We start from the raw sequence: 21,477 nt of genomic DNA, 5'->3' as shown, positions 1-21,477 counted from the left end.
GCAAAAATCGTTCGATTGTCCAGCTGCTAGAGTGTCCGCCTTTGACATATGGACTAATATGTTCAATTCCGCGAGAAAACGGTTGTGAATTGTAAGAATTATTAAAATATCATTTCTAATTTGTATGTGTACTTCTAATAGCAAGTTTCAGCAAAGTAACTAAAATACTTTAAATTCTAGGGATAACAGAACATAAGTAAGCAAATGTAAAAAATGTTGTTAAATAAATTTTTCAATATTTTACTGCTATATGTTAGACTCGTACGATTTTTATTAAATTCAAAAAAATAAAAAATGTTATTTCTAAGCGTAAAAGGCTGTATGTTAAAAAAAACCAAAGAGTAAAACTGTACACAAGATTCGTCCGAAAAAAAAGTAACAGGTGGATGGAAGCGTTTTTGACAACATAAAATGTATATATTCTAGATCAGGATCACTAGCCCATTCGATCTACCCGTCTGAACGCTGAGATCTCGGAAACAATTAAAGCTAGAAGAGTCAGACTTGGCATGCAGATTCCTGGCCTTGTTTTAGCAGGGTAAAAGGCGAAAGTTTGTAGCGCCTTCATATATTGTTAGAAACAAACATGATCCATATACAATATCGCCTTGCTGTTTATATATTTCTATTTCTCTTTTGCTCTTTTAAGATGAGTTGCGGCTATCTGATAGTCGAAGCGCTCGAGCGTTCTTCGTTGTTTTTTTTTAAATATTTTTTTTTTGGTGTAAGCAAACAGTTCTGAAATGCATGTTTTTAAGATTTTAGAATTCCCAATGTAACGTGTTCCTCTATATCAAAATCCTAGGATATTTTGGGTATGCGAACTTACGTACACAACAATACGTGTTAACTATGATTTGGTCATATTGACGGAATGCATGTATCAGCATGTATCTTGCTCAATACTGTTACAAGAGGGTGTGGGGAAAGTTTGCGAACTTTCACGCGAACAAAATAACATCTGTTGAATACTAATCGGCCATTATCAGGAAAAAAGTTGCGAGATCAGTATTGTCTAACGGGGATGAGGGGAAGTGTTCGACCTTTCTTACGTACATAACAACACCCGGTGAATATTTTTTACTCATAATGAGGAAAAGGTCAAGTGATCAAAAAGGTAAGTATATCCTTAATGGACAAAAGCGTGACTTTACTTTTTCACTTTTACTTTTGAAATCTAAGCCAATTATAATCAGTTAATTTATGGGTTATTGCCAGAACCAGCATACGTAAATGAGGGAGGTGGGGCCAATAATATGTCATTTAGTGATGCCTGACTAAAGATAGCTCTGAGAAGGGGCATAGCACAGCAGACATCGCAAGTATTTTACCCCAATAGATTCGGAAAACGAATCATAAACGATCTTACTAAAATAAATAATTTAAGAAAATCCGATTTTACGAACTATCGTAAAATTGTTGAATCGAAAAGCTATTTGAATAAAAGTACACTTAACACGGATGACGGCTAAGAAAATTTAAGTAAACAAAGAAATCGCACACCAGAGTAAACACCAATATAAATAACTTTAAAGTGCACGTGGCCAATACTTGCATTGCCCCGCTTAAAAACGCATCGACATCGACGTTTAGAGTCCCGTTTGGCGAAAGAGATCCCGAAACTCATCAAAGATCTATCATTCAATCCTTCTGCAATTACAAAATTGCATCACTTTTCTATTGTAAGTTTGCGTATAACTTTATTTTTTATCATTTTTTAACTTTATCAGTTATGTACACACAAACTACAATTTACTAGATGACGTCGCTTTAAAATTTGTTCACAATAGGGGGAAGTCGAAAACGCATTGCCTCAACTAAGGATGACACAAACGAATTGCTGAAACAGCTTGAGGCATATAACTAAAGCACTAAGCCCTTTCCCGAGTCATCTATTGTAACGAACTGATTTATTGCTTTCTGCTCACTACGGTATTTGTGCGGCTAGCTCAGTAGATTGTGTGTGTTCGTCCCACCAAATTTATATAAACGTGACCGCCCAATAGTTCAGTGAGAAAGCACAGAATTCACGGGTTCGTAGTGGGTTTATTGCGGGTATAACTGCAGTCGGCTTTATAATTTGCTTGTCTTGCTGTCTCCGACGATGTGGGTTGTCTCGATGTTCGCTCCCATCGTTGACACGGTGTTCCCGTTTTGTCGCTCCTTGAAGATCCTTGACCGCTGCTTGCTCCTGACGCGTTTGGCTTGGTGACTGGTCGGCCACGATTCAGACTCGCTAAGGAGTCAGCCGTACGGGCTTACGGGAAGCGTCAACGTTCTCAGACTAGGGTGAACAGACTGACGAGCTCTCCAGAATCACATCTCTCGATACCCGACCTCCTGTCCCTTGCTTTGTCCCGGATGGTCCCACGGGGCTTCCGCTCAGATCACGCGGACAGTCAAGGCGGAACGCCAGGAAGCTGCCTCGCTCTTCACTTCGCTTTTGCGCCACGTGTAAACGAACGTTCCACCCTAGCCTCACCCTTTCGCGTGCTGTCCGTGCCATTCCTGCGGGCTCGATTCTGGCTCGTGGCTGTTGCGATGTGGTGTCCTGCTTGCTGATGGCGGTGTCCTGCGAACAGGGTGGCTGTGCTGGGTTCGTGGGCATACGCCGATCAGGGACTTCTCTCCCTTCTGGCTCGTGACTCTCGGGGCTCTGTCGGGCCGCTCCGGGACTTCTCTCCCTTCTGGCTCGCTACTCTCGGGGTTCTGTTGCGACGCTCCGGGACTATTTTCCCTTCTGGCTCGCTAATCTCGGGATTCTGTCGCGCCGCTCCGGGACTTCTCTCTCTTCTGGCTCGTTTCTCTCGGGGTTCGGTCCTTTGGCTATCCTTGGACCCTTTTTCTCGTGTCCTTCGGGTATTCTTGGAGCTACCCTTGGACCCTTTCCCTCGTGTCCTTTGGGTATTCTTGGAGCTATCCTTAGACCCCATCCTCGTGTCCTTTGGGTATCCTTGGAGCTATCCTTGGACCCTTTTCCTCGTGTCCTTTGGGTATCCTTGGAGCTATCCTTGGACCCTTCTCCTCGCGTCCTTTGGGTACCCTTGCAGCTATTCTTGGACCCCTTTCCTCGTGTCCTTCGGGTATTCTTGGAGCTATCCTTGGACCCTTTTCCACGTGTCCGTTGGCTATCCTTGGAGCTATCCTTGGACCCTTTTTCTCGTGTCCTTCGGGTATTCTTGGAGCTATCCTTGGACCCTTTTTCTCGTGTCCTTCGGGTATTCTTGGAGCTATCCTTGGACCCTTTTTCTCGTGTCCTTCGGGTATTCTTGGAGCTATCCTTGGACCCTTTTCCTCGTGTCCTTTGGGTATTCTTGGAGCTATCCTTGGCCCCCATCCTCGAGTCCTTTGGGTATCCTTGTAGCTATCCTTGGACCCTTTTCCTCGTGTCCTTTGGGTATCCTTGGAGATATCCTTGGACCTTTTGCGTCGTGTCCTTTGGGTATCCTTGGAGATATCCTTGGACCTTTTGCCTCGTGTCCTTTGGGTATCCTTTGAGCTATCCTTGGACCCTTTTGCTCGTGTCCTTTGGGTATCCTTGGAGCTATCCTTGGACCCTTTTTCTCGCGTCCTGTGGGTACCCTTGGAGGTATTCTTGGACCCCTTTCCTCGTGTCCTTCGGGAATTCTTGGAGCTATCCTTGGACCCCTTTCCTCGTGTCCTTCGAGTGTTCCTGTAGCTATCCTTTGACCCTTTTCCTCGTGTCCCTTGGGTATCCTTGGAGATATCCTTGGACCCTTTTCCTCGTGTCCTTTGGATATCCTTGGAGCTATCCTTGGACCCTTTTCCTCGTGTCCTTTGGGTATCCTTGGAACTATCCTTGGACCCTTCTCCTCGCGTCCCTAGGGTACCCTTGGAGCTATTCTTGGACCCCTTTCCCCGTGTCCTTCGGGTATTCTTGGAGATATCCTTGGACCCTTTTCCTCGTGTCCTTTGGGTATCCTTGGAGCTATCCTTGGACCCTTTTCCTCGTGTCCTTTGGGTATCCTTGGAGCTATCCTTGGACCCTTTTCCTCGTGTCCTTTGGGTATCCTTGGAGATATCCTTGGACCCTTTTCCTCGCGTCCTTTGAGTATCCTTGGAGCTATCCTTGGACCCTTTTCCTCGTGTCCTTTGGGTATCCTTGGAACTATCCTTGGACCCTTCTCCTCGCGTCCCTAGGGTACCCTTGGAGCTATCCTTGGACCCTTCTTCTCGCGTCCTTTGGGTACCCTTGGAGCTATTCTTGGACCGCTTTTCTCGTGTCCTTCGAATATTCTTGAAGCTACCCTTGGACCCCTTTCCTCGTGTCCTTCGGGTATTCTTGGAGATATCCTTGGACCCTTTTCCTCGTGTCCTTTGGGTATCCTTGGAGCTATCCTTGGACCCTTCTTCTCGCGTCCTTTGGGTACCCTTGCAGCTATTCTTGGACCCTTTTCCTCGCGTCCTTTGAGTATCCTTGGAGCTATCCTTGGACCCTTTTCCTCGTGTCCTTTGAGACTCTTTGAAACTTTACTGTTGCCTTTTGTCTACCGTATCTGCTTGTAGCTGCTCGTTTGTGTTCTGTGTTTGTTGTTGTTTCAGCTCGCTTACGCGGATGGTCCTCTCTTTTTTGTTTTCACGTGCAGTATTTTGCAGATTACTGGTGACGCAAAATCCGTGACCTGGTAAGGTCTGTCGTATCTTGGGGCCAACTTTGCTGCGAACCCCTCGGCCGCCTTTGACAAATGATGTTCCTTGGCCCACACGACGTCCTCCACCGCTGGTGTCCATTGTCTCCTCCTTAGGTTTTAATGCCTAGCCAGATCGTGGGAATCTGGATTCCGCCTTACAATCTCGAAGATTTCCTCGAGTTTGTTGGCCTTCTCCCCCGTAGTCTCAGTGGGTCGCCCTGTTCCCAAGGTCTCTCTGTCGTATAGTGCGCTCGGTAGTCTCGGTTCTCTGCCTTGAGTAATAAACTCCGGCGTGTATCCTGTGGATTCCGAAACACTCGTATTTTCTGCCAGCATGATCCCAGGCCATTTCTCATCCCAGTTTCTCAGATCCTGCCCTGGGAACTGCGCTATCATTGTCTTCACGGTCTTATTTGCTCTTTCTGTCGGGTTCTCTTGCGGGATCCGTGAACTGTTGCTTGGCTCCCATCTCGGCCAGAAAACTCTTAAAGATTTTGCTGTTGAACTGTACTCCGTTGTCCGTTATGACTACCTTCGGGACCCCAAACCGCATTTGGTTGCCATGTTTTGAACGCGGCAGGTGTCCGACGAAGTCTGCGCATACTGTAGCCCACTGTTCCTCTGGCACCTGCGTTAGCATTTTCCCAGCTGCCTGCATTGTGCTCTTCTAGTGTGCGTCCGATCACTATGATATCGTCCTGGTACGCAAATGCGTGCGGTGACATCTTGGGACCAATCACCCGGTCCAACACCCGCTGGAAGGTCGCAGATGCCGAATGGAGTCCAAATGGCATTACTCTCCACTGGAATAAGCCCTTTCCCGCCACTGTAAACGCAGTGTACTGCCTGCTGCTTTCTTTCAGCGGGAATTGCCAGTAGACATCCCTCAGGTCCAATCTGCAAGCCACTTGCCCGTCTTCTTCCTAACCGTCACGATGGGAGAGCTGTATGGGCTGGTTGAGTGCTCTATGCATAGCATTTGCAGTAGCTCGTCCACCTTCGCATTGATCTCCCCTTGAACTTTCGGGTTCTTGGGGTAGTATCGCTGTTTTATTGGTTTGTCGTCCTTCATCGTTATTTGATGCATTGCCATGTTCGACGTTCCTGTCATGGTTTTAAAACTGGCTAGCTCAGTCTCCAGGAATTTCGCTGTGTCGTCATACTCTGTTTCCTGTTGTACGACTGCTACCGATAGCCTCTCCTCGAGCCACCCATTGTGTCGGTTCCTGGCCGGTATTATCACCTCGTGTCCAGCGCACCTTATCTCGGTTCCGACTTGAGTTAGAAAGTTCCATCCTAACACCAATGAATCCACTACCCCTGGTAGTATCAGCCGGCTCATGGTTATTCGCTTGTTCCCTAATGCGATCTCCACCTCCAGCTGTTCTTCGGTCCCGCCGCACTTTCCCTCTGCCAACCTAGCTTGCCACCGTGTCCTCGTAATCCTCCAGAGGGCAGCCAGGTTGTCCGCCAGTTCCTTGCTTGTTGGCCCGGTGTCGATCGTGGCCTCGTAAGTGCCTCCCCAAATCGTCACCGCTGCGGAAAACTGCTGCTCCTCCTCGATTATCTTGGCCGTTAGTTTGGAGAGGTATCATCTTGCGACCCCCGCTCTCCTCTCTGCGGCTGAGGTCGTTGGGCATTTCCCGCCTGCTGGCAGCACTCGCACTCCTGACACCTACTCTCCCGCACACCCAGCAGAACAACAGGCGTTTGAGTCGACATCCTCGTGCCCAGTGTCCGTGGCCGCCGCACCTTTGGCAGGCCTCATGGGGATCTGCAGTGTGTGTCGTTTCCCGCGACCTCTGTGCTGTGTTTGGCAGTCTCCACACCGTGTTCGCTCGTTGTATCTGTTTTTGCTGTTTTGGATTGTAGAGAATCCTTCGAGTTTTATCTGTGTAACCTTTAAGAATCCTATGAGTGATCCTCGGAGTCTTTCCTCATTCCTGAGCATCCTTGGAATTATCCTCGGGCTTGGAGCTATCCTTGAACCCTTTTCCTCGTGTCCTTTGGGTATCCATGGAGCTATCCTTGGACCCCTTTCCTCGTGTCCTTTGGGTATTCTTGGAGCTATCCTTGGACCCTTTTCCTCGTGTCCTTTGGGTATCCTTGGAACTATCCTTGGACCCTTCTCCTCGCGTCCCTAGGGTACCCTTGGAGCTATTCTTGGACCCCTTTCCCCGTGTCCTTCGGGTATTCTTGGAGATATCCTTGGACCCTTTTCCTCGTGTCCTTTGGGTATCCTTGGAGCTATCCTTGGACCCTTTTCCTCGTGTCCTTTGGGTATCCTTGGAGCTATCCTTGGACCCTTTTCCTCGTGTCCTTTGGGTATCCTTGGAGATATCCTTGGACCCTTTTCCTCGCGTCCTTTGAGTATCCTTGGAGCTATCCTTGGACCCTTTTCCTCGTGTCCTTTGGGTATCCTTGGAACTATCCTTGGACCCTTCTCCTCGCGTCCCTAGGGTACCCTTGGAGCTATCCTTGGACCCTTCTTCTCGCGTCCTTTGGGTACCCTTGGAGCTATTCTTGGACCGCTTTTCTCGTGTCCTTCGAATATTCTTGAAGCTACCCTTGGACCCCTTTCCTCGTGTCCTTCGGGTATTCTTGGAGATATCCTTGGACCCTTTTCCTCGTGTCCTTTGGGTATCCTTGGAGCTATCCTTGGACCCTTCTTCTCGCGTCCTTTGGGTACCCTTGCAGCTATTCTTGGACCCTTTTCCTCGCGTCCTTTGAGTATCCTTGGAGCTATCCTTGGACCCTTTTCCTCGTGTCCTTTGAGACTCTTTGAAACTTTACTGTTGCCTTTTGTCTACCGTATCTGCTTGTAGCTGCTCGTTTGTGTTCTGTGTTTGTTGTTGTTTCAGCTCGCTTACGCGGATGGTCCTCTCTTTTTTGTTTTCACGTGCAGTATTTTGCAGATTACTGGTGACGCAAAATCCGTGACCTGGTAAGGTCCGTCGCATCTTGGGGCCAACTTTGCTGCGAACCCCTCGGCCGCCTTTGACAAATGATGTTCCTTGGCCCACACGACGTCCTCCACCGCTGGTGTCCATTGTCTCCTCCTTAGGTTTTAATGCCTAGCCAGATCGTGGGAATCTGGATTCCGCCTTACAATCTCGAAGATTTCCTCGAGTTTGTTGGCCTTCTCCCCCGTAGTCTCAGTGGGTCGCCCTGTTCCCAAGGTCTCTCTGTCGTATAGTGCGCTCGGTAGTCTCGGTTCTCTGCCTTGAGTAATAAACTCCGGCGTGTATCCTGTGGATTCCGAAACACTCGTATTTTCTGCCAGCATGATCCCAGGCCATTTCTCATCCCAGTTTCTCTGATCCTGCCCTGGGAACTGCGCTATCATTGTCTTCACGGTCTTATTTGCTCTTTCTGTCGGATTCTCTTGCGGGATCCGTGAACTGTTGCTTGGCTCCCATCTCGGCCAGAAAACTCTTAAAGATTTTGCTGTTGAACTGTACTCCGTTGTCCGTTATGACTACCTTCGGGACCCCAAACCGCATTTGGTTGCCATGTTTTGAACGCGGCAGGTGTCCGACGAAGTCTGCGCATACTGTAGCCCACTGTTCCTCTGGCACCTGCGTTAGCATTTTCCCAGCTGCCTGCATTGTGCTCTTCTAGTGTGCGTCCGATCACTATGATATCGTCCTGGTACGCAAATGCGTGCGGTGACATCTTGGGACCAATCACCCGGTCCAACACCCGCTGGAAGGTCGCAGATGCCGAATGGAGTCCAAATGGCATTACTCTCCACTGGAAAAAGCCCTTTCCCGCCACTGTAAACGCAGTGTACTGCCTGCTGCTTTCTTTCAGCGGGAATTGCCAGTAGACATCCCTCAGGTCCAATCTGCAAGCCACTTGCCCGTCTTCTTCCTAACCGTCACGATGGGAGAGCTGTATGGGCTAGTTGAGTGCTCTATGCATAGCATTTGCAGTAGCTCGTCCACCTTCGCATTGATCTCCCCTTGAACTTTCGGGTTCTTGGGGTAGTATCGCTGTTTTATTGGTTTGTCGTCCTTCATCGTTATTTGATGCATTGCCATGTTCGACGTTCCTGTCATGGTTTTAAAACTGGCTAGCTCAGTCTCCAGGAATTTCGCTGTGTCGTCATACTCTGTTTCCTGTTGTACGACTGCTACCGATAGCCTCTCCTCGAGCCACCCATTGTGTCGGTTCCTGGCCGGTATTATCACCTCGTGTCCAGCGCACCTTATCTCGGTTCCGACTTGAGTTAGAAAGTTCCATCCTAACACCAATGAATCCACTACCCCTGGTAGTATCAGCCGGCTCATGGTTATTCGCTTGTTCCCTAATGCGATCTCCACCTCCAGCTGTTCTTCGGTCCCGCCGCACTTTCCCTCTGCCAACCTAGCTTGCCACCGTGTCCTCGTAATCCTCCAGAGGGCAGCCAGGTTGTCCGCCAGTTCCTTGCTTGTTGCCCCGGTGTCGATCGTGGCCTCGTAAGTGCCTCCCCAAATCGTCACCGCTGCGGAAAACTGCTGCTCCTCCTCGATTATCTTGGCCGTTAGTTTGGAGAGGTATCATCTTGCGACCCCCGCTCTCCTCTCTGCGGCTGAGGTCGTTGGGCATTTCCCGCCTGCTGGCAGCACTCGCACTCCTGACACCTACTCTCCCGCACACCCAGCAGAACAACAGGCGTTTGAGTCGACATCCTCGTGCCCAGTGTCCGTGGCCGCCGCACCTTTGGCAGGCCTCATGGGGATCTGCAGTGTGTGTCGTTTCCCGCGACCTCTGTGCTGTGTTTGGCAGTCTCCACACCGTGTTCGCTCGTTGTATCTGTTTTTGCTGTTTTGGATTGTAGAGAATCCTTCGAGTTTTATCTGTGTAACCTTTAAGAATCCTATGAGTGATCCTCGGAGTCTTTCCTCATTCCTGAGCATCCTTGGAATTATCCTCGGGCTTGGAGCTATCCTTGAACCCTTTTCCTCGTGTCCTTTGGGTATCCATGGAGCTATCCTTGGACCCCTTTCCTCGTGTCCTTTGGGTATTCTTGGAGCTATCCTTGGACCCTTTTCCTCGTGTCCTTTGGGTATCCTTGGAACTATCCTTGGACCCTTCTCCTCGCGTCCCTAGGGTACCCTTGGAGCTATTCTTGGACCCCTTTCCCCGTGTCCTTCGGGTATTCTTGTAGATATCCTTGGACCCTTTTCCTCGTGTCCTTTGGGTACCCTTGGAGCTATCCTTGGACCCTTCTTCTCGCGTCCTTTGGGTACCCTTGGAGCTATTCTTGGACCGCTTTTCTCGTGTCCTTCGAATATTCTTGAAGCTACCCTTGGACCCCTTTCCTCGTGTCCTTCGGGTATTCTTGGAGATATCCTTGGACCCTTTTCCTCGTGTCCTTTGGGTATCCTTGGAGCTATCCTTGGACCCTTCTTCTCGCGTCCTTTGGGTACCCTTGCAGCTATTCTTGGACCCTTTTTCTCGCGTCCTTTGAGTATCCTTGGAGCTATCCTTGGACCCTTTTCCTCGTGTCCTTTGAGACTCTTTGAAACTTTACTGTTGCCTTTTGTCTACCGTATCTGCTTGTAGCTGCTCGTTTGTGTTCTGTGTTTGTTGTTGTTTCAGCTCGCTTACGCGGATGGTCCTCTCTTTTTTGTTTTCACGTGCAGTATTTTGCAGATTACTGGTGACGCAAAATCCGTGACCTGGTAAGGTCCGTCGTATCTTGGGGCCAACTTTGCTGCGAACCCCTCGGCCGCCTTTGACAAATGATGTTCCTTGGCCCACACGACGTCCTCCACCGCTGGTGTCCATTGTCTCCTCCTTAGGTTTTAATGCCTAGCCAGATCGTGGGAATCTGGATTCCGCCTTACAATCTCGAAGATTTCCTCGAGTTTGTTGGCCTTCTCCCCCGTAGTCTCAGTGGGTCGCCCTGTTCCCAAGGTCTCTCTGTCGTATAGTGCGCTCGGTAGTCTCGGTTCTCTGCCTTGAGTAATAAACTCCGGCGTGTATCCTGTGGATTCCGAAACACTCGTATTTTCTGCCAGCATGATCCCAGGCCATTTCTCATCCCAGTTTCTCTGATCCTGCCCTGGGAACTGCGCTATCATTGTCTTCACGGTCTTATTTGCTCTTTCTGTCGGGTTCTCTTGCGGGATCCGTGAACTGTTGCTTGGCTCCCATCTCGGCCAGAAAACTCTTAAAGATTTTGCTGTTGAACTGTACTCCGTTGTCCGTTATGACTACCTTCGGGACCCCAAACCGCATTTGGTTGCCATGTTTTGAACGCGGCAGGTGTCCGACGAAGTCTGCGCATACTGTAGCCCACTGTTCCTCTGGCACCTGCGTTAGCATTTTCCCAGCTGCCTGCATTGTGCTCTTCTAGTGTGCGTCCGATCACTATGATATCGTCCTGGTACGCAAATGCGTGCGGTGACATCTTGGGACCAATCACCCGGTCCAACACCCGCTGGAAGGTCGCAGATGCCGAATGGAGTCCAAATGGCATTACTCTCCACTGGAAAAAGCCCTTTCCCGCCACTGTAAACGCAGTGTACTGCCTGCTGCTTTCTTTCAGCGGGAATTGCCAGTAGACATCCCTCAGGTCCAATCTGCAAGCCACTTGCCCGTCTTCTTCCTAACCGTCACGATGGGAGAGCTGTATGGGCTAGTTGAGTGCTCTATGCATAGCATTTGCAGTAGCTCGTCCACCTTCGCATTGATCTCCCCTTGAACTTTCGGGTTCTTGGGGTAGTATCGCTGTTTTATTGGTTTGTCGTCCTTCATCGTTATTTGATGCATTGCCATGTTCGACGTTCCTGTCATGGTTTTAAAACTGGCTAGCTCAGTCTCCAGGAATTTCGCTGTGTCGTCATACTCTGTTTCCTGTTGTACGACTGCTACCGATAGCCTCTCCTCGAGCCACCCATTGTGTCGGTTCCTGGCCGGTATTATCACCTCGTGTCCAGCGCACCTTATCTCGGTTCCGACTTGAGTTAGAAAGTTCCATCCTAACACCAATGAATCCACTACCCCTGGTAGTATCAGCCGGCTCATGGTTATTCGCTTGTTCCCTAATGCGATCTCCACCTCCAGCTGTTCTTCGGTCCCGCCGCACTTTCCCTCTGCCAACCTAGCTTGCCACCGTGTCCTCGTAATCCTCCAGAGGGCAGCCAGGTTGTCCGCCAGTTCCTTGCTTGTTGCCCCGGTGTCGATCGTGGCCTCGTAAGTGCCTCCCCAAATCGTCACCGCTGCGGAAAACTGCTGCTCCTCCTCGATTATCTTGGCCGTTAGTTTGGAGAGGTATCATCTTGCGACCCCCGCTCTCCTCTCTGCGGCTGAGGTCGTTGGGCATTTCCCGCCTGCTGGCAGCACTCGCACTCCTGACACCTACTCTCCCGCACACCCAGCAGAACAACAGGCGTTTGAGTCGACATCCTCGTGCCCAGTGTCCGTGGCCGCCGCACCTTTGGCAGGCCTCATGGGGATCTGCAGTGTGTGTCGTTTCCCGCGACCTCTGTGCTGTGTTTGGCAGTCTCCACACCGTGTTCGCTCGTTGTATCTGTTTTTGCTGTTTTGGATTGTAGAGAATCCTTCGAGTTTTATCTGTGTAACCTTTAAGAATCCTATGAGTGATCCTCGGAGTCTTTCCTCATTCCTGAGCATCCTTGGAATTATCCTCGGGCTTGGAGCTATCCTTGAACCCTTTTCCTCGTGTCCTTTGGGTATCCATGGAGCTATCCTTGGACCCCTTTCCTCGTGTCCTTTGGGTATTCTTGGAGCTATCCTTGGACCCTTTTCCTCGTGTCCTTTGGGTATCCTTGGAACTATCCTTGGACCCTTCTCCTCGCGTCCCTAGGGTACCCTTGGAGCTATTCTTGGACCCCTTTCCCCGTGTCCTTCGGGTATTCTTGTAGATATCCTTGGACCCTTTTCCTCGTGTCCTTTGGGTACCCTTGGAGCTATCCTTGGACCCTTCTTCTCGCGTCCTTTGGGTACCCTTGGAGCTATTCTTGGACCGCTTTTCTCGTGTCCTTCGAATATTCTTGAAGCTACCCTTGGACCCCTTTCCTCGTGTCCTTCGGGTATTCTTGGAGATATCCTTGGACCCTTTTCCTCGTGTCCTTTGGGTATCCTTGGAGCTATCCTTGGACCCTTCTTCTCGCGTCCTTTGGGTACCCTTGCAGCTATTCTTGGACCCTTTTTCTCGCGTCCTTTGAGTATCCTTGGAGCTATCCTTGGACCCTTTTCCTCGTGTCCTTTGAGACTCTTTGAAACTTTACTGTTGCCTTTTGTCTACCGTATCTGCTTGTAGCTGCTCGTTTGTGTTCTGTGTTTGTTGTTGTTTCAGCTCGCTTACGCGGATGGTCCTCTCTTTTTTGTTTTCACGTGCAGTATTTTGCAGATTACTGGTGACGCAAAATCCGTGACCTGGTAAGGTCCGTCGTATCTTGGGGCCAACTTTGCTGCGAACCCCTCGGCCGCCTTTGACAAATGATGTTCCTTGGCCCACACGACGTCCTCCACCGCTGGTGTCCATTGTCTCCTCCTTAGGTTTTAATGCCTAGCCAGATCGTGGGAATCTGGATTCCGCCTTACAATCTCGAAGATTTCCTCGAGTTTGTTGGCCTTCTCCCCCGTAGTCTCAGTGGGTCGCCCTGTTCCCAAGGTCTCTCTGTCGTATAGTGCGCTCGGTAGTCTCGGTTCTCTGCCTTGAGTAATAAACTCCGGCGTGTATCCTGTGGATTCCGAAACACTCGTATTTTCTGCCAGCATGATCCCAGGCCATTTCTCATCCCAGTTTCTCTGATCCTGCCCTGGGAACTGCGCTATCATTGTCTTCACGGTCTTATTTGCTCTTTCTGTCGGGTTCTCTTGCGGGATCCGTGAACTGTTGCTTGGCTCCCATCTCGGCCAGAAAACTCTTAAAGATTTTGCTGTTGAACTGTACTCCGTTGTCCGTTATGACTACCTTCGGGACCCCAAACCGCATTTGGTTGCCATGTTTTGAACGCGGCAGGTGTCCGACGAAGTCTGCGCATACTGTAGCCCACTGTTCCTCTGGCACCTGCGTTAGCATTTTCCCAGCTGCCTGCATTGTGCTCTTCTAGTGTGCGTCCGATCACTATGATATCGTCCTGGTACGCAAATGCGTGCGGTGACATCTTGGGACCAATCACCCGGTCCAACACCCGCTGGAAGGTCGCAGATGCCGAATGGAGTCCAAATGGCATTACTCTCCACTGGAATAAGCCCTTTCCCGCCACTGTAAACGCAGTGTACTGCCTGCTGCTTTCTTTCAGCGGGAATTGCCAGTAGACATCCCTCAGGTCCAATCTGCAAGCCACTTGCCCGTCTTCTTCCTAACCGTCACGATGGGAGAGCTGTATGGGCTGGTTGAGTGCTCTATGCATAGCATTTGCAGTAGCTCGTCCACCTTCGCATTGATCTCCCCTTGAACTTTCGGGTTCTTGGGGTAGTATCGCTGTTTTATTGGTTTGTCGTCCTTCATTGTTATTTAATGCATTGCCATGTTCGACGTTCCTGTCATGGTTTTAAAACTGGCTAGCTCAGTCTCCAGGAACTTCGCTGTGTCGTCATACTCTGTTTCCTGTTGTACAACTGCTACCGATAGCCTCTCCTCGAGCCACCCATTGTGTCGGTTCCTGGCCGGTATTATCACCTCGTGTCCAGCGCACCTTATCTCGGTTCCGACTTGAGTTAGAAAGTTCCATCCTAACACCAATGAATCCACTACCCCTGGTAGTATCAGCCGGCTCATGGTTATTCGCTTGTTCCCTAATGCGATCTCCACCTCCAGCTGTTCTTCGGTCCCGCCGCACTTTCCCTCTGCCAACCTAGCTTGCCACCGTGTCCTCGTAATCCTCCAGAGGGCAGCCAGGTTGTCCGCCAGTTCCTTGCTTGTTGCCCCGGTGTCGATCGTGGCCTCGTAAGTGCCTCCCCAAATCGTCACCGCTGCGGAAAACTGCTGCTCCTCCTCGATTATCTTGGCCGTTAGTTTGGAGAGGTATCATCTTGCGACCCCCGCTCTCCTCTCTGCGGCTGAGGTCGCTGGGCATTTCCCGCCTGCTGGCAGCACTCGCACTCCTGACACCTACTCTCCCGCACACCCAGCAGAACAACAGGCGTTTGAGTCGACATCCTCGTGCCCAGTGTCCGTGGCCGCCGCACCTTTGGCAGGCCTCATGGGGATCTGCAGTGTGTGTCGTTTCCCGCGACCTCTGTGCTGTGTTTGGCAGTCTCCACACCGTGTTCGCTCGTTGTATCTGTTTTTGCTGTTTTGGATTGTAGAGAATCCTTCGAGTTTTATCTGTGTAACCTTTAAGAATCCTATGAGTGATCCTCGGAGTCTTTCCTCATTCCTGAGCATCCTTGGAATTATCCTCGGGCTTGGAGCTATCCTTGAACCCTTTTCCTCGTGTCCTTTGGGTATCCATGGAGCTATCCTTGGACCCCTTTCCTCGTGTCCTTTGGGTATTCTTGGAGCTATCCTTGGACCCTTTTCCTCGTGTCCTTTGGGTATCCTTGGAACTATCCTTGGACCCTTCTCCTCGCGTCCCTAGGGTACCCTTGGAGCTATTCTTGGACCCCTTTCCCCGTGTCCTTCGGGTATTCTTGTAGATATCCTTGGACCCTTTTCCTCGTGTCCTTTGGGTACCCTTGGAGCTATCCTTGGACCCTTCTTCTCGCGTCCTTTGGGTACCCTTGGAGCTATTCTTGGACCGCTTTTCTCGTGTCCTTCGAATATTCTTGAAGCTACCCTTGGACCCCTTTCCTCGTGTCCTTCGGGTATTCTTGGAGATATCCTTGGACCCTTTTCCTCGTGTCCTTTGGGTATCCTTGGAGCTATCCTTGGACCCTTCTTCTCGCGTCCTTTGGGTACCCTTGCAGCTATTCTTGGACCCTTTTTCTCGCGTCCTTTGAGTATCCTTGGAGCTATCCTTGGACCCTTTTCCTCGTGTCCTTTGAGACTCTTTGAAACTTTACTGTTGCCTTTTGTCTACCGTATCTGCTTGTAGCTGCTCGTTTGTGTTCTGTGTTTGTTGTTGTTTCAGCTCGCTTACGCGGATGGTCCTCTCTTTTTTGTTTTCACGTGCAGTATTTTGCAGATTACTGGTGACGCAAAATCCGTGACCTGGTAAGGTCCGTCGTATCTTGGGGCCAACTTTGCTGCGAACCCCTCGGCCGCCTTTGACAAATGATGTTCCTTGGCCCACACGACGTCCTCCACCGCTGGTGTCCATTGTCTCCTCCTTAGGTTTTAATGCCTAGCCAGATCGTGGGAATCTGGATTCCGCCTTACAATCTCGAAGATTTCCTCGAGTTTGTTGGCCTTCTCCCCCGTAGTCTCAGTGGGTCGCCCTGTTCCCAAGGTCTCTCTGTCGTATAGTGCGCTCGGTAGTCTCGGTTCTCTGCCTTGAGTAATAAACTCCGGCGTGTATCCTGTGGATTCCGAAACACTCGTATTTTCTGCCAGCATGATCCCAGGCCATTTCTCATCCCAGTTTCTCTGATCCTGCCCTGGGAACTGCGCTATCATTGTCTTCACGGTCTTATTTGCTCTTTCTGTCGGGTTCTCTTGCGGGATCCGTGAACTGTTGCTTGGCTCCCATCTCGGCCAGAAAACTCTTAAAGATTTTGCTGTTGAACTGTACTCCGTTGTCCGTTATGACTACCTTCGGGACCCCAAACCGCATTTGGTTGCCATGTTTTGAACGCGGCAGGTGTCCGACGAAGTCTGCGCATACTGTAGCCCACTGTTCCTCTGGCACCTGCGTTAGCATTTTCCCAGCTGCCTGCATTGTGCTCTTCTAGTGTGCGTCCGATCACTATGATATCGTCCTGGTACGCAAATGCGTGCGGTGACATCTTGGGACCAATCACCCGGTCCAACACCCGCTGGAAGGTCGCAGATGCCGAATGGAGTCCAAATGGCATTACTCTCCACTGGAATAAGCCCTTTCCCGCCACTGTAAACGCAGTGTACTGCCTGCTGCTTTCTTTCAGCGGGAATTGCCAGTAGACATCCCTCAGGTCCAATCTGCAAGCCACTTGCCCGTCTTCTTCCTAACCGTCACGATGGGAGAGCTGTATGGGCTGGTTGAGTGCTCTATGCATAGCATTTGCAGTAGCTCGTCCACCTTCGCATTGATCTCCCCTTGAACTTTCGGGTTCTTGGGGTAGTATCGCTGTTTTATTGGTTTGTCGTCCTTCATTGTTATTTAATGCATTGCCATGTTCGACGTTCCTGTCATGGTTTTAAAACTGGCTAGCTCAGTCTCCAGGAACTTCGCTGTGTCGTCATACTCTGTTTCCTGTTGTACAACTGCTACCGATAGCCTCTCCTCGAGCCACCCATTGTGTCGGTTCCTGGCCGGTATTATCACCTCGTGTCCAGCGCACCTTATCTCGGTTCCGACTTGAGTTAGAAAGTTCCATCCTAACACCAATGAATCCACTACCCCTGGTAGTATCAGCCGGCTCATGGTTATTCGCTTGTTCCCTAATGCGATCTCCACCTCCAGCTGTTCTTCGGTCCCGCCGCACTTTCCCTCTGCCAACCTAGCTTGCCACCGTGTCCTCGTAATCCTCCAGAGGGCAGCCAGGTTGTCCGCCAGTTCCTTGCTTGTTGCCCCGGTGTCGATCGTGGCCTCGTAAGTGCCTCCCCAAATCGTCACCGCTGCGGAAAACTGCTGCTCCTCCTCGATTATCTTGGCCGTTAGTTTGGAGAGGTATCATCTTGCGACCCCCGCTCTCCTCTCTGCGGCTGAGGTCGCTGGGCATTTCCCGCCTGCTGGCAGCACTCGCACTCCTGACACCTACTCTCCCGCACACCCAGCAGAACAACAGGCGTTTGAGTCGACATCCTCGTGCCCAGTGTCCGTGGCCGCCGCACCTTTGGCAGGCCTCATGGGGATCTGCAGTGTGTGTCGTTTCCCGCGACCTCTGTGCTGTGTTTGGCAGTCTCCACACCGTGTTCGCTCGTTGTATCTGTTGCTGCTGTGGTGGCGTCCATTGGCCTTCTCGTGGTGCTCCTGGTGCCTGCTGTCGTGGGACTCGTTGCGGCGGTGAAAATTGGTCATTTCTCCGTGTCTCCTGGCTATCTGTCTCCTCGCATCTTCTGCACGTGACCTGCGTTGGTGGTGACTACTTTGCCTTTGAGAACTTGTTTTCTTGGGCGATCATCAGCTTACTTTCTCTTGGTAGGTTGCCTTTGTTGACCATAAGTGCCCTTTCAGACTCCTGAAGCTGTGTTTGGACCCCGAACCGGCCGGCGATCCCGTCTCCTCATCTGGGCATTATGCCCATCACCGGGATGCTTGGCCTCTTTAGGTACAGCTCTCCTTCGGCAGACTGGTGCTTCCAGTCCTAATCAAATCTTTGGAGACCTTGGTTCGTTCCGTTCCGCTTTCGTTATCCTTTACATGTTCCTTGTACTGTATATGATTGTATCGTAGTGCCTTGTAGAGAATCCTTCGAGTTTTATCTGTGTAACCTTAAAGAATCCTAGGAGTGATCCTCGGAGTCTTTCCTCATTCCTGAGCATCCTTGGAATTATCCTCGGGCTCTTTTCCTTGTATCCTTTGGGCATTCTTGGAGCCATCCTTGGACCCTTTTCCTCGTGTCCTTTGGGTATCCTTGGAGCTATCCTTGGACCCTTTTCCTCGTGTCCTTTGGGTATCCTTGGAGCTATCATTGGACCCTTCTTCTCGCGCCCTTTGGGTACCCTTGGAGCTATTGTCCTTCGGGAATTATTGGAGCTATCCTTGGACCCCTTTCCTCGTGTCCTTTGGGTATCCTTGGAGCTATCCTTGGACCCCTTTCCTCGTGTTCTTCGGGAATTCTTGGAGCTATCCTTGGACCCCTTTCCTCGTGTCCTTCGGGTATTCTTGGAGCTATCCTTGGACCCTTTTCCTAGTGTCCTTTGGCTATCCTTGGACCCTTTTTCTCGTGTCCTTCGGGTATTCTTGGAGCTACCCTTGGACCCTTTCCCTCGTGTCCTTTGGGTATTCTTGGAGCTATCCTTGGACCCCATCCTCGTGTTCTTTGGGTATCCTTGGAGCTATCCTTGGACCCTTTTCCTTGTGTCCTTTGGGTATCCTTGGAGCTATCCTTGGACCCTTCTCCTCGCGTCCTTTAGGTACCCTTGGAGCTATTCTTGGACCCCTTTCCTCGTGTCCTTCGGGAATTCTTGGAGCTATCCTTGGACCCCTTTCCTCGTGTCCTTTGGGTATCCTTGGAGCTATCCTTGGACCCTTCTTCTCTCGTGTCCTTCGGGTGTTCTTGGAGCTACCCTTGGACCCTTTCCCTCGTGTCCTTTGGGTATTCTTGGAGCTATCCTTGGACCCCATCCTCGTGTCCTTTGGGTATCCTTGGAGCTATCCTTGGACCCTTTTCCTCGTGTCCTTTGGGTATCCTTGGAGCTATCCTTGGACCCTTCTCCTCGCGTCCTTTAGGTACCCTTGGAGCTATTCTTGGACCCCTTTCCTCGTGTCCTTCGGGAATTCTTGGAGCTATCCTTGGACCCCTTTCCTCGTGTCCTTTGGGTATCCTTGGAGCTATCCTTGGACCCTTCTTCTCGCGTCCTTTGGGTATCCTTGGAGCTATTCTTGGACCCCTTTTCTCGTTACCTTAGGGTATTCTTGAAGCTATCCTTGGACCCCTTTCCTCGTGTCCTTCGGGTTCTCTTGCGGGATCCGTGAACTGTTGCTTGGCTCCCATCTCGGCCAGAAAACTCTTAAAGATTTTGCTGTTGAACTGTACTCCGTTGTCCGTTATGACTACCTTCGGGACCCCAAACCGCATTTGGTTGCCATGTTTTGAACGCGGCAGGTGTCCGACGAAGTCTGCGCATACTGTAGCCCACTGTTCCTCTGGCACCTGCGTTAGCATTTTCCCAGCTGCCTGCATTGTGCTCTTCTAGTGTGCGTCCGATCACTATGATATCGTCCTGGTACGCAAATGCGTGCGGTGACATCTTGGGACCAATCACCCGGTCCAACACCCGCTGGAAGGTCGCAGATGCCGAATGGAGTCCAAATGGCATTACTCTCCACTGGAATAAGCCCTTTCCCGCCACTGTAAACGCAGTGTACTGCCTGCTGCTTTCTTTCAGCGGGAATTGCCAGTAGACATCCCTCAGGTCCAATCTGCAAGCCACTTGCCCGTCTTCTTCCTAACCGTCACGATGGGAGAGCTGTATGGGCTGGTTGAGTGCTCTATGCATAGCATTTGCAGTAGCTCGTCCACCTTCGCATTGATCTCCCCTTGAACTTTCGGGTTCTTGGGGTAGTATCGCTGTTTTATTGGTTTGTCGTCCTTCATTGTTATTTAATGCATTGCCATGTTCGACGTTCCTGTCATGGTTTTAAAACTGGCTAGCTCAGTCTCCAGGAACTTCGCTGTGTCGTCATACTCTGTTTCCTGTTGTACAACTGCTACCGATAGCCTCTCCTCGAGCCACCCATTGTGTCGGTTCCTGGCCGGTATTATCACCTCGTGTCCAGCGCACCTTATCTCGGTTCCGACTTGAGTTAGAAAGTTCCATCCTAACACCAATGAATCCACTACCCCTGGTAGTATCAGCCGGCTCATGGTTATTCGCTTGTTCCCTAATGCGATCTCCACCTCCAGCTGTTCTTCGGTCCCGCCGCACTTTCCCTCTGCCAACCTAGCTTGCCACCATGTCCTCGTAATCCTCCAGAGGGCAGCCAGGTTGTCCGCCAGTTCCTTGCTTGTTGCCCCGGTGTCGATCGTGGCCTCGTAAGTGCCTCCCCAAATCGTCACCGCTGCGGAAAACTGCTGCTCCTCCTCGATTATCTTGGCCGTTAGTTTGGAGAGGTATCATCTTGCGACCCCCGCTCTCCTCTCTGCGGCTGAGGTCGCTGGGCATTTCCCGCCTGCTGGCAGCACTCGCACTCCTGACACCTACTCTCCCGCACACCCAGCAGAACAACAGGCGTTTGAGTCGACATCCTCGTGCCCAGTGTCCGTGGCCGCCGCACCTTTGGCAGGCCTCATGGGGATCTGCAGTGTGTGTCGTTTCCCGCGACCTCTGTGCTGTGTTTGGCAGTCTCCACACCGTGTTCGCTCGTTGTATCTGTTGCTGCTGTGGTGGCGTCCATTGGCCTTCTCGTGGTGCTCCTGGTGCCTGCTGTCGTGGGACTCGTTGCGGCGGTGAAAATTGGTCATTTCTCCGTGTCTCCTGGCTATCTGTCTCCTCGAATCTTCTGCACGTGACCTGCGTTGGTGGTGACTACTTTGCCTTTGAGAACTTGTTTTCTTGGGCGATCATCAGCTTACTTTCTCTTGGTAGGTTGCCTTTGTTGACCATAAGTGCCCTTTCAGACTCCTGAAGCTGTGTTTCCTGGTTTGGACCCCGAACCGGCCGGCGATCCCGTCTCCTCATCTGGGCATTATGAACATCACCGGGATGCTTGGCCTCTTTAGGTACAGCTCTCCTTCGGCAGACTGGTGCTTCCAGTCCTAATCAAATCTTTGGAGACCTTGGTTCGTTCCGTTCCGCTTTCGTTATCCTTTACATGTTCCTTGTACTGTATATGATTGTATCGTAGTGCCTTGTAGAGAATCCTTCGAGTTTTATCTGTGTAACCTTAAAGAATCCTAGGAGTGATCCTCGGAGTCTTTCCTCATTCCTGAGCATCCTTGGAATTATCCTCGGGCTCTTTTCCTTGTATCCTTTGGGCATTCTTGGAGCTATCCTTGGACCCTTTTCCTCGTGTCCTTTGGGTATCCTTGGAGCTATCCTTGGACCCTTTTCCTCGTGTCCTTTGGGTATCCTTGGAGCTATCATTGGACCCTTCTTCTCGCGCCCTTTGGGTAC

The 21,477-nt window shown here is 50.8% G+C and overlaps 1 protein-coding gene across 3 annotated transcripts in view; it reads left to right on the top strand.

The window, feature by feature from the left end:
- LOC108022035 (rho GTPase-activating protein conundrum) overlaps positions 1-21,477 on the top strand; it is a 139,447-nt gene that overhangs the window by 22,387 nt on the left and 95,583 nt on the right. The gene's annotated exons all lie outside the window — the stretch shown is intronic.

Source organism: Drosophila biarmipes, unplaced genomic scaffold, assembly GCF_025231255.1.
Source record: "Drosophila biarmipes strain raj3 unplaced genomic scaffold, RU_DBia_V1.1 ptg000005l, whole genome shotgun sequence".
Classification (NCBI taxonomy): domain Eukaryota; kingdom Metazoa; phylum Arthropoda; class Insecta; order Diptera; family Drosophilidae; genus Drosophila; species Drosophila biarmipes.
Note: the sequence above shows the minus strand (reverse complement) of the source record. Positions and strands in the feature narration are given on the sequence as shown.